The sequence below is a fragment of the Mustela erminea genome, chromosome 9 (assembly GCF_009829155.1).
Source record: "Mustela erminea isolate mMusErm1 chromosome 9, mMusErm1.Pri, whole genome shotgun sequence".
Classification (NCBI taxonomy): Eukaryota; Metazoa; Chordata; class Mammalia; order Carnivora; family Mustelidae; genus Mustela; species Mustela erminea.
The window spans coordinates 46,214,313-46,227,583 of record NC_045622.1 but is presented as its reverse complement, the minus strand read 5'-3'; the positions used below and the strand labels follow the sequence as shown (position 1 = coordinate 46,227,583).

The window sequence follows — 13,271 nt, the reverse complement described above, 5'->3', positions numbered from 1 at the left end:
TATGAAGCTTCTAGACGTCCTCTGCTCCCCCAGGGTAGGGGTTGGTTATCTGTTGCCCACCCTGCACCTGGCTATGGGTCAGATATTCATCCTACAGATCTGGGTTTATCACAGCCACTGGCTTTTAAAGACCAATTTGGTTTTATGCAAGGGATTTAGCATTTTTACAGAAATACCCGTGCCCTTCAGTTAGAACACCATTAAAAATTAAGTCACATCCCACCTGAAAAAATCTACTAACTCTAAATCCACATATGATATGAAAACACCCATCGCCTCTCCCTTACCACTACTCCCTACGCAATGACACACGGGACATGACTGCACCTCCTAAAAATTTCCTGTATCCAGAAGCTACATTATTGCCTGAGCTGTCTGCCACACGACTGAGGTCTAGAGCATGTCATTTGTTCCCCTGCCTCTTATCATCTTCCCACCTGTTGTCTATACTACTGCCAGGATAGCATTTACACCATGGACCTCGGACCATGGTTACTTCCTGCCTGGGACTCATCCATTTTCCCCTTTCTCTTTGGCATACTCCATAACTCACAAAATGAGGCCTTTTATGATTTGACCCTCACCTACCTATTCAGTTCTTTCTTCACTCTTACATACCAGCAAAGCTATTTTCTCAGGTTGGTTTGTTTTCCTACTTCTTAACTACATGGAAAATTCCACAGTTCATCACAATGTCCACTTCCACTGAGAAGTCTTCCTGGGCCCTCGAGACAGATTTTCTTCAGCTCTGACAGACTCAAGTTTGAGATGACCCCCAGAAATTCCTGCCTCCTGGTATCTATGCCTTCCTGAATTCTGCCCTGAATTCAGGCAGAACCAGTGGTGACTGGTATCTAACTAAGAGAATATGGTAAAATGATGGGATGTCCCTCTCTTGATTAGGTTACATTAAATGACAAAGATGATGGCATATTAGGCCTAGGATTACCTTTTATTATATATGACTCTGTTTTACAAGGCTGGAGAGAGAGATATTCTTAAAAGCAAGCAACCACTTTATAAACTACTTCTGGAGAAGGCTACATGACAGGAAATACAGGTGGTCTCTAATACCTGAGCTGACCTCCGCCTGCAGCAAAGAAGTTGGGCTCCTCAGTGGATTATAGTCAATGAAACCCCGAAACAGAGAATCCTGCTAAGCTGTGGTTGGTCTCTTGACCAATGAAAATGGTGAGGTAATAAGACTGTACTGTTTAAAACTACTAAATCTGTGGTGATTTATTACATAGCATTTATTTATTACATAGAAAATGAATACATGAGCAGCTCAAGATACTTTTCACTGGGGTCCTACTGCACTTTTCAAATACCGCCCTCAAGAAACTTAAACTTTTATACTCAAATAAGTTTTTCCTCAAGGGATAAAAAGTTTAAGAATGCTTAGTGTGTATTTTTAATTTTCATCTCCAGCATCTAGCATAGGATATTCTCTATAACTCATCTTTTCAAAAAACAAATAATGAAACGGACAAAGTTAAAAATGTAAAACTGGAAGAATACTAGATAAGCTACTGAAAGCATTTTGTTATGGGGCATACAGTTTCCTTACAGTTCTAATAATCTCTGATCCTGAATCTTAAAGAATTGAATATGGAAAAACTTGAATTGTTCTATTTAAATTCTATTATTTATGAATAGTACTATATACTCAGTGCTGACCTAAGAGATTTGGAAAATGCAGTTGAGTTAAGATCCTTTTATAATTGTTTATAGTTTATATGGGAAAAATATGAGCTCTATGCAAGTAACATTATAGTTGAATTTGCAGGTCTTTAGATAATATTATCAAAGGAGGTTAGGACAATCAGCTTTGCAAAATTAAATAAACTCTTCTAGAGATAGTTAAGCTGAGACTGTGGGCTCTCCCATTAGAAGGATCACAAAAGGGATTCTAATATTGGACTGGATGGTCTCTAAAGTCCTTCCAGTTCTAGGCTTCCATGATACTTAAAATTGAAATTTGAAATCATTATTTTGTGGCGGGCTAAAGAATTATACCAATGACACATATCTACATTACAAAACACACACACACACACACACACGGAAACTAAGTCTTAAATATATTCTCATGAATCTTGGGTAACTACATCTCTTTAAATAACGTGTCCAGGGGTACCTGGATGGCTCAGTGGGTTAAAGCCTCTGCCTTCGGCTTGGGTCATGATCGGGTCTTGGAATCAAGCCCTGCATTGGGCTCTCTGCTCGGTGGGGAGCCTGCTTCCCCCTCTCTCTCTCTGCTTGCCTCTCTGCCTACTCGTGATCTCTGTCTGTCAAATAAATAAATAAAATCTTTTAAAGAAAGAAAAGAGAGAGGAAGGGAGGAAGGAAGGAAGGAAGGAAGAAAGAGAGAGAGAGAAAGAAAGAAAGAAAGAAAGAAAGAAAGAAAGAAAGAAAGAAAGAAAGAGAAAGAGAGAAAGAAAAAGAAAAGGAAGGAAGGAAGGAAGGAAGAAAGAAAGGAAGGAAGAAAGGAAGAAAGAAAGAAAGAAAGAAAGAAAGAAAGAAAGAAAGAAAGAAAGAAAGAAAGAAAGAAAGAAAGAAAGAAAGAAAGAAAGAAAGAAAGAAAGAAAGAAAGAAAGAAAGAAAGAAAAAGAGCCCATAAAATATAACCCACATAGCCCCAGTTAAGGAACTAACTGGGGGCTGATTTTTAGTTCTGCATGTGCTGCAATGACTTCAAGCGCCACAAGGTGGCAGAGTGCGGGCACCGCGTTTCTAATTCACAAGAATTCAGAACGGGATTTCGTTATATATTCAAAGACAATTTTAATTGAGACTTTGGATTCTTCCATCTGTTCCCATTGTGCCAGGTGCAAGGATTGGATGGAGGAACTTAGCAGTATATTTGGAGGCTCTTGGAAAGGGAGAAGACAGGATATAAAATCATGTATATTTAAAGAAAAACTATTCATGGATACAACTTCCAATTTGCATGTGACCCCAAAATTACCACAACCCATCCTGATTATTGCTTTTTCCAATTACTCCTGTAACATTCACCCTTCCACACATATACTGGTGCAAATTCACAAATACATTACTTCTACTTAAATCCCCAAGTCATCTAAAGTGTCACCAATTATTTGATCTCTTAACAGGGTTTTAAAAATCAAAGATCCTATGCTGCCACAGGTCACAGCCACAAATGAATATTATTTCAGTGTTATGAAGGGGGTGGGACCTTTTTCTCATTCTTTAAGATTAGTCCTTTGAAATCTCTATTATGTCACACACTTCCACTAAATTCATTTCTTTTTCTTCTGAAAAGTGGTCTTCTCCAGGGTTCATGAACTCTTTGATAGTACCTGAACTGGGATATTCTGTAAGTTCCTCTTTCTATAGATATTTAGAATCCTTTCATATCATAATCAGTCAACCAAACAGTATGCAGAAAGTATATGGTGCTTTTTGGGGGGAACCAGCAGACTCTTTAGAACTTGTCCTAAAAGAACAAGGACTCTCCTATGTCTGATGGAATTATTGCATCTCCAAGGCCTAGACAGTGTCTGGCACACCAGAGATATTAAAAAAAAATACTGATCAAATAATAAGCTTTAGGGCTTCTGGGTAACTCACTTGGTTAGGGTCTGCCTTTGGCTTGGATCATGATCCCAGAGACCTGGGATCTAGTCAGTCCCATATCAGGCTCCCTGCTCATTGGGGAGTCTGCTTCTCTGCCCCTCTCCTGGCTCATGCTCTCTCTCAAATAAATAAAATATTTTAAAAAATAATAAACTCTATATGAGTACTTATCAATCTGAAATAATGCTGTACCTTGAGTTCATAAGAGCCCACAATTGTGACCTGCACATTGTAGTTGCTCAGTAAACTAGTTGGATTAACAATGAATGGACCCGTATACTTCCATAAATCTGGTTTCTGTTTAATAAGTTAATATAGACGTTTGATCACTCCAAATATATTTATTTATTTTTATTTAACAATCCTCAGATTTGACTCTGAGTAAGCCCCCAAAATGTCGATGCCAATTCCCAAGGGGTTAAGTGTGGCAGAGATAAAACACAGGAGGTAATAAACAATCAAGTCAGAACAGCATGTTGCTGTAACCAATTTAGGGGTTACTTTGCATTTATTTGTATTGTGTTCAACGTGACACATGCAAATATATGTATTTAAATTTCCATACAAACTGTCTAGAAAAGCCCAGAATCTTCCACAACAACCCATTCTTCTGTAACTGCTGATACTCCTCTAGGAATTTAACCTGTTTCCACTTCAAATTCTTTTCTGGGTTGTCTCTGAACTCCTATGCAATATCAGCATAACTCTAATTTTTATCAATTGTGTTATCTATTGATTTCTTTATATCAAAAATGAGGCTGTAAAGCACTCAGACTTCTCTTCTACTTCCATTTCCCCTGCAGATGTTTGATTATTATTACTTTAGTCCTGTTAGCTCTGTAATTGTAAAGAGTTTCTTAAAACCCTATTTCTTACTTCATTACTTTTCGGTGGGCTTTCTCAATCCCATGCTTTGTAAGATGTCAATATTAGACCTTCCTCTTCCTTCAATACCCTATCTCCTGCAGGTTAAACTTTGGTTTCTATCTTTTTAAGACCGTTGGATATTTTTATTTTGTCATGCAACCATAACAAAGACTTCTATATTTCATTATGTGTTATCTCTACAAGTTGAAAATCAATAAGTGGCTCTTATATTACAATTAATTCTGTAAATAACTGTTCAGTGTCAAGCCAGGTAATGTGTTAGCTATGAGTATGTGCATGTGCATGTGTGTATATATATATATTTTTCCAATACAGATCCAATGCCATGAGTCTTGGATCACTCATGAGAAAATGCTTCTCACATTAAGATCAAACAGATTTTTTCCCCTCACAAACCATGAAATTATAAAAATTCATCAGAATTTGTTTTATATTTGTACTGCCCTGCACAGTGTGCTTAGTAGGTGGCCTCTGAAATGTAGTCTTTCTCCAGGCCCCCACTCTGAAATGCCTTTGCCTTTTTCCTAAACCATTTGCATTTATATACTTTCAGTGATTTACAGACTTGTGATTACATAATATATTCTGTCAAGTCACTGTTTCTCTAAGCTTCTTCCAGAGCTTCAGAACTTTTTTTTCTTTACCTAAACCCTCCCCAGGCCATTTGTACATGTGCCATTTTGAGACATCCCACCACTATCTCTTTCTTGCTCTTCACTTGACACCATTATTTCCTCCATCTGTGGCTTTCTCTTTCTGGCTTTACCCTCTCAGTGAGTACAATCTCATGACATTTCCAGTGCAAGAATGTATGCGATACAAACTTTCCAAGAGCTCATATTATTAGAAATATAGTTAATCTGTTCCCATGCTTGATTGGCATTTTGGCTAGTTAGGGAATCTTCGGTTAAGAAAAATTCCCCTCAGAATTGTGAAAGCGTTGCTCTATCACCCTCTACTTAGTGGAACTCTTTAAATATTGGGTGGATTAACAAATGCCCTCAAACTTCTGTTCTCTTTTAGACGATAATCTGTCCTTCTGACATTTGATCAAATATGGTGGTTACATGTCTCTAAAAATCTAGACTTTAAAAACGGACATTAGGATAATCTGTTTGAGTGGCACAGGGTGTGGGGAGGGTGACAGAAATACGTCCAAGCTCAGCTGACTCTAGACCATGGGCCAGATCTGTCTGTTTACCGTGTCACATCTGCAAGTAGAGAGAGGGCTTGGAAATCGGGAATGGACCTTTCTCAAGTAAATTTCAACTGATGTTAATACCAAGAATACCAATCACTTTGCCCAAATTTAAGAGCTTCTTAAAATTAATAAATTTATTAAAACAGGCTGTCCTCCCTAATATAAGTATAGACAAGGTCCAGATGGAGCTTTCCTTGGAGTGGGAAAGGAAAAGAAGATGGAGGACTGGAAACCCACAGGCTTTTTAAGCCGCAGTTATGTTGAAGGCAAACATGCTACAGAGACCATAGAGCAACCAAGTCCTCTACAATCAAAACGAAATATTTTACAAAGCATTGTATATTAATTTTAGTGTGATCAATAGGAGAAATATAATCACAGGGAAATGGTTGTATGCAGGGTCATCACCGATATATAGAATTTATTTTCAAAACTTGGCACTATATTATCTTCTGATTAAACTAAATACTAAGTTATGTAGCAAGTGTTATTTAACAAAAATACATTATGAACTACTTTACGAACCCCAACTACATGCCAGACAGTATATTTGAGATGTACATATACTGTCTTAAAGGGAGCCTCACCACAAGTTTGTGGACTGCAAAAATGATCTTTATTCTATAAATACAGATACTAGGGCTTAACTCAGGAAATCTAAGTGATGTGCCTAAAGTCATGCAGGGAGTCTATAAGACTTAGGACCCCAGTGTTCCTGTTGTAAGTTTCATGCTTTCTGGACTTACTACACTGCTTTTATGTCATCCTGTGTCAACACTCACAGGTTTGCTAAAATACATTCCTATAAATGTATTCCTATCCCTTCTCTCCTCTATGGAAGCCAAATCATTTTGAATACATGATTAAAATTATCCTCATCAAATAAGGATCAGTTCAAACACTAAGATCTCCAAACCGACTTGAGATCTGCCAGTCTTGCCTAGATAAAAAGGTAATAATACTACAATATTTTCTTTAAAAAACACATATGTATTGGAAGTTTACTATATGACAGGCGCTGCTCTAATCACATGTGTGTACGGACTCATTTAATCCTCCCAACTACCTCGTGAGGCAAGTATTACTGCTGCCTCCTTTTTATAATTACAACTGTAATTTCTTTGGACTTTGTATATAAAGCTGATTATTGCATAGCACATCTATGTTCTTATTAAATAACTGAACTTATAAGAGTATGATTACATGGAACAAAAGTAACCATATAATAATCTCATCATGATTAAGGGGAACCAAGTTGCCTAAGCCACAATGAACTCTGAGGACTGAAAAACACCAGCCAGACTCAGAACATTCAAATCAGCTGAGATACAGAGAAGTCTGGCTATAAGCAAAATCCTACAAGCAATCACTGGTCAAGGTAAGACTGTATCAGCAAATATATAGTTTTAGTTTGTTCTCTTTAAGATCATAATGTTAGGGGCACCTGGGTGGCTCAGTGGGTTAAAGCCTCTGCCTTCGGCTCAGGTCATGATCCCAGGGTCCTGGGTCGTGGGATCGAGCCCCGAATCCGGCTCTCTGCTCAGCAGGGAGCCTGCTTCCTCTTCTCTCTCTGCCTGCCTCTCTGCCTACTTGTGATCTCTGTCTGTCAAATAAATAAATAAACAAAATCTTTAAACAAAAAAAGACCATAATTTTAGATCTATTGTGGATGTTGTATTTTAACTTCAGGTACTCAGTATATGATTTATATAAATGGAATGAATAAATCTAATCTGATAGTCTCAATTTAACATCATAAATACTAGCTCTACTACAGAGTTTAAAACTTTTTAATTGTTTAACTTCTATTACCATAATATAACAAGTTTGGGGGACAGTGTAAAAGAAAAAAAAACATAATGTTATCAATTATCACATCACTATGATCTTTCTGCAATTTCCTTCAAGTTAAAAGCTATTATAATAATTCCACTCTTGGTTCTGGATTATTAATCTCTTTCTCACTATTGTTTTATTTGCATTTTCCCTTCTCACCTCTTTTTTTTTTTTTTCCCAACACACACCTTCTTTGAGTCTAGAATGTTTTCTCCTTTTTTCTTTCTTTCTTTCTTTCTAACTTGAGAATTCAACCAAGGTTGACAACATATAAAGATTTAATACAGGGCATTTTCTTCCATTTGACTTAGACTTTCACTTCTTGAAACTCTCATTCTAAATACTATTAGAACTCTAGGATAATTAATTTCTTCAGATAAGGAAGGTAAACATGGAAATCAGTAAGTGACTATGCATTGGCTAATTGAATTTAAATTAAAAAAAAAAAAAGAAAATCAGTAAGTGAGCTTTTGAGAGTGCAGTGTTTACTTTCTCAAACTCTACATTCGGTAGGTTGTCGTCTTCTGTTTTTTTAACAATGAGTCATTTTATTGTGAACCTAATGAACATCTTTTCCAACAAATCTCCATTACCTTGCAAAAGCATTTAGTGTAAGAATAAAGTGGGAAAGTTTTCAAATACATGAATTGTGTTTTTCACTTAACACCACCATTAATGTGTATCAAAAGAAAAATTGCTAATACTACAATGAAAATCTCATGAAAAGCATCATATACTCTTGATAATACTTTAGTGATAATTCTTCTCAATCCATCCAAGAATTGAAAAGTTTTGTTCTTAGTCTAAGATTTCATTGTCATTAGAAAATTGCGTATATTCTTGAAAGAGTACATTTTCTATATAGTCATTCAATGTAAAAACATGTAAATATTAAAAAGTTTGCATCATCTGAGAAATACAAGTTATTATTTGCAAATTTCTATGCAAGTCCACATGAATCTAAACTGGTATGATGCTATGACTTTCTATATATATTTAGGTTATATGAACATTTCAAGTTATGCATAAAACCCCCTTCTTGAGATACTTCTCATTTAACCCAAACGTCTAAAAATTCAACAAAGAAACTGCTTACATAAAAAAAGAACTACTCCAACCTCCCCATAAGAAAATAAATAGGCAGCTATGATCAACTAGCCTCGAAATCATCATTGACTGAGAAATGAGGACATGGCAGGTCCCCTGCTGGGTATGGTCGGGCATGCAAAAGAGAAATAAAAGACCCTCTCCCTGTCCCAAGAAAGTCCCCAAATGCCATGGACATCAAATGTTAGAATTACATATGTATGCCAGATTATGATTTCCTATCTACAATAGTCTTTCACCTTGCCTACATTTCAAGTATCTTTCCATCATTTAACTCCACTCGTAAGGTGAAAGGGTAAGTCTTACCCCAAACCAAGCCCAGCTATAGCCATAGTTCTTCAGAGTTTGCTCTTCTACTCCTTGATGGAGACTCACCACCACGTTAAAGGCTGGCTGACCGCGTGATCACAGTCTTGCCAGGGCTCCCATTACAAAGCTCTCTGAAGCCAGTTCCAAGGAAATCATCAGTAGTGCTGAAATGCTCTCTTCTCTTCTAGCAAGACTACCTCATTTGTTTCTTGGAGTTAATGCCACCTCCTTCAGCCACTCCTTACTGTGGCTATTACCGACAGGACAAAAAAAAATTTTTTTCTAATCTCATTTTTCTCAAATTCACCTCAGATAGTTTGGACTTCAAGTGTTAGGTTCCTTTACCATTCGGCCCTTTCAGCTAAGAAAGACTGCAAAACAGATCTGTGATTTGCACACCTCTTACCGCTGGTACTCTTAGATGTCTTCACTGATCCCATCTGAGAAATTTAGAACCCAGCTACCCTAACTCGCAGCTCTCAACCAGAAATAACTGTGAGTCAGAAGAATCAGTCCTTCTCACGCCCTACTTCTTGCCTGTCGGTCCACTCATATTATCCTTTTCTATCGCGCGTGCTCAAACACAGCATCATAAGAGAAATAATGCACAGGGGATACTCAATGAAAAACAGTTTTGATGACAAATGTATATTTAATTTATCCTACAGAGATACAGAACCCCAACAGTAACAGGCCCTGGGAGGGAAATACCATAAATATTGTTTGGATAGGCAAGTCATTAATTCCTAAAAGAGGCTATAGATCCTATCAGGTGAATGAAACTAAATCTTTAAAAACTATCAATTCCAAAGCACCCATCCAAACAAGAACACATCTCTTCCATGTCTACTAATTTTCTAAGCTGCCTAGGGGGGAGAAACTAGAAGTGTGGTCTAATAACTGGAGACCTCCCACTGTTCTTCGGGGTGCTGTGTGTGTGTGCACGCATGTGCACCGGTGCTGTAGGGAGGGTCGGGAGAGGGAATGGGAAGGTTGTTTCCCTAGGACATGGATAACTGGAAAGGAGATAGCGACTCCTTTTTAAATTTATATCTGCTAACGTACTTAAAATCAAAATGTATACATTATAGATTATAATTATTCAATACTCCATGTTTCCAGAATGGTCATAGCTGAAAGAACACATCCTTGGCTACTAGAAAAAGCAGAAAAGGAAAAGAAACCCCACAATAGAGAAGTGTGTAATTTGAGATCAGGAAGAAAGGAAAGAAAGAAGGAGGAAAAGGTAACTGAATATTAGCCAGTGGATATAAGAGTCAGGAGTAGAAATATACAGAAGCAACTTGCTTTGTTTAACAAAAGTCACATCGCTTCTCAGCCTTTTGGCTAAGATCAAGTGTATTAACGAAAGTCACTAGTAATAGTCCTGCTAAATAAAGTCATTCTTGCTTCTGATTAAACGTGGATCACTTTTTAAGCTAACTACATAATGAATCCTAGATGCCACTTTTACAATCTTAGGAATTCTACTTTCTCCCTGAAATATTTAGTTCAGAGAAAGTTTGTTTGCCTCTACTAAAGGATGTGCTTTAATTTCCATAGTTTTCATTTAGACTAGGTTATTGCTTATAAAAGCCTTTGTGAAAGAATGCATCAGCTCCTACTTGCTTTTTATTTTCCGCAAAGTATCAGAGAGCACCGTGGGCATCTCTATAGCTAATGCTGGTGGGAGGGGTCATTTTCTAAGAACCTGCTCACAGCGCTGAGCTTTCCTCAGTAAAGCCCAGTACAAACAGCATTTCGTTGTATGTTATTTGTTTGTGTCATTTAAAATTTGTAATCTGATTAAGAGTTAAATGGGATTTCAGCACTTGGGCACAGTTACCTAAAGCATAAACAAATGTGAAATTATTAGCAAGAAAGAGAGACAAACAGACAGATGGACTAACTTTTCCTTGACTCCACTGAACCTCCAGAAAAAAATCTGTCCCAAATCAGTAACAAAATACTGGATTTAGATTTTCTGGACAGGTGATATAAATAAAATACATTACAAAATATTCACTGTTTTACATCCACCATGTCCTTAATATTTTCTGGTTCTTAATAATGAGTTTTGTTTATACTGGAACAAAATGAAGAGAAATTTAGAGGTGATTTATATTCAGATCCCTTGCAGTTTAAGCATGACAATATCTTGTTTTCATTTTTTATCTCTCAAAGTTTCCAAGACAACTGGATTTATGCTTCAGAATAATTTCACACATTTTCTTCACTTAAATCAGTTAAATCGATGTGAAAAATAACCAACATTTAAAAATACTTCTCTTTTTTGAATAAACATCCACATCAACAGGAATAAAATTCTCCTTCATCATTCCCATGTTATAAAAATGCAGCTATCTCTTGCTGGAACATCATATTCATCCCCAAAACATTGTTAAACATGGATGATGTATAGGCTCACTTTGAATGCATGGTGGGGGAGTAACAACATGCAAATAATCATGTCTTGGCACGTTACACTTTAAAATGCTAAAAACAGCTATTCCAACTTGATTATGAGTTAGCAGTGTCTTTTAGGTATAGAAGCTCCATGTGAATATTCAGTGTGATACATTGTTTTTCATATTGCCTTAAGTGGTACCACCATCCTTGGACGCCATAAGCACTATTGCGTAATCCACCCCAGGTACAAAGGAATGCTTCCCTAGATGTTTAACGGATTGTATGAGCTACTCCTCTGTAGCCTCACCATCCAAGCCTCTGATTAAGCAACACACTATGGATATTAACCTTAAAACCATGCTGTTAGAGGAAAAAGCAAGGAATCCTATGATAATGCAATTTAGTAAGTCATGAATTCTCCCTAATAGAGTCTACTGACCAGAAATTATTTTTTGAATGTCAGCCCTGCACAAGACACTGTCTAGTTGCAGCTATAAAATATAAGAGGTCCCACCATTTACTGAGTACCTACTCCATGCTGGTCACTGTACTGGTAACTATCTTCTAAATGTTAGTGTGGGCAGGCTTAAATGCCAGGCTAGAAAAATCTAGAACTGAGCCTGGAGGCAGTTGGCAACTGTTAAGAAAAATTTTAGGGGGGTCAGGAAAAAATGCATTAGTTCTGAGAGCAGAGAGAAACATGAGACTGACAGCATTGGGCACGGACAGTTGAGAGAGCGAAAGGTCAGCAACAAGGGGACCATCAGAGGGTAAACAGGAAGGGTAAACGCCAAGGCAGTGCCCACGGAATGCAAGGCCAGGGTCGGAAATGAGAAGCACGAGGATAAATTAGAGGGTCTGCTGAAAACCTAGAGAGAGTGAGCAGGGAAAGTTAGCGCTAAGTCAGAAATTCTACTTCAGGGAAACTTACTCCATAAATGTAACTGCACTCATGTGAAGGGTTTGCATGAGTCAGCAATACATGATGTTGTACTAACCCACAAAATCCCAGGCACCTAACACGATGACCCTTTTTTGCCCCCAGTTATGGCACAGTCATGTGCTAGCGGGGCGGGTCTCCTTCGTCTTGTAATGACACCATCTGGAACACATGTTGTCCAAGGGGTCTTTACAGGAGAAGAGGGCATAGGAGGGTTGTACAGAATAGATTTAAGGTTCAGGCCTGAAAATGGCTTCTATTAATTCTACCTTTGCTGTCTATAACCCAGACACACATCCCCAGCCCCACCCCATCCACAAGACTGGACTTTAGGAAAGCACACATACGCAGGGAACACTTATGTCCCTAAGTTTATTTGTAAGAGCAAACAATTAGAAATGAGCCAAATACTCATCAGTTGAAAACTACTTAATAATTAGGTTATATCCTTACCATGGAAAGCTCTAAAAAAACAAACACTGACATAGGAAGATATAGAAGATACATTATTGCGTAAAAATCTCAAGTGCAGACAGGTCTGTATATCTTGTTATCTTTTTTTGTGGAGAGGAACAAATCTGAAATATTTTAATTACAATGAAACAATAAAAGGCTACCCAAGAAACCCCTGACAATAGTACCCATTTCAGAGGAAGGTGTTGAATCAGCCTGGTTTTTGTTTTACCCAAAAATAAGGCAGCCTAGTTTTATTTTTACCCAAAACCAACTGAGACAAATGGTTTTGGTATTTTCTCTCTTCAATAACCAGGATTTGCATTATTTTAACAAGGAATATCAAGTAACACACCCGTTAAGGTAATCTAGTTTTTAATGAATTCAAGTATAATTGCAAGGTAAGAAACTCCAAGACAAACCAATGTGGAAGGCCAGCAAAGATGTGAATTCGAATGGTTTCGGAGCATTTAATAGCGCTTGTATTTAGAGACTTCTTAATGGAGGGCAAACACAACTAGATGC

The 13,271-nt window shown here is 37.4% G+C and overlaps 1 protein-coding gene and 1 pseudogene across 7 annotated transcripts in view; one reads left to right on the top strand and one right to left on the bottom strand.

The window, feature by feature from the left end:
- The window catches only part of DLG2 (discs large MAGUK scaffold protein 2), a 2,075,147-nt gene that overhangs the window by 830,747 nt on the left and 1,231,129 nt on the right, over positions 1-13,271 (bottom strand). The window lies entirely within an intron of this gene.
- On the top strand, positions 10,272-10,436 carry LOC116600510 (annotated as a pseudogene).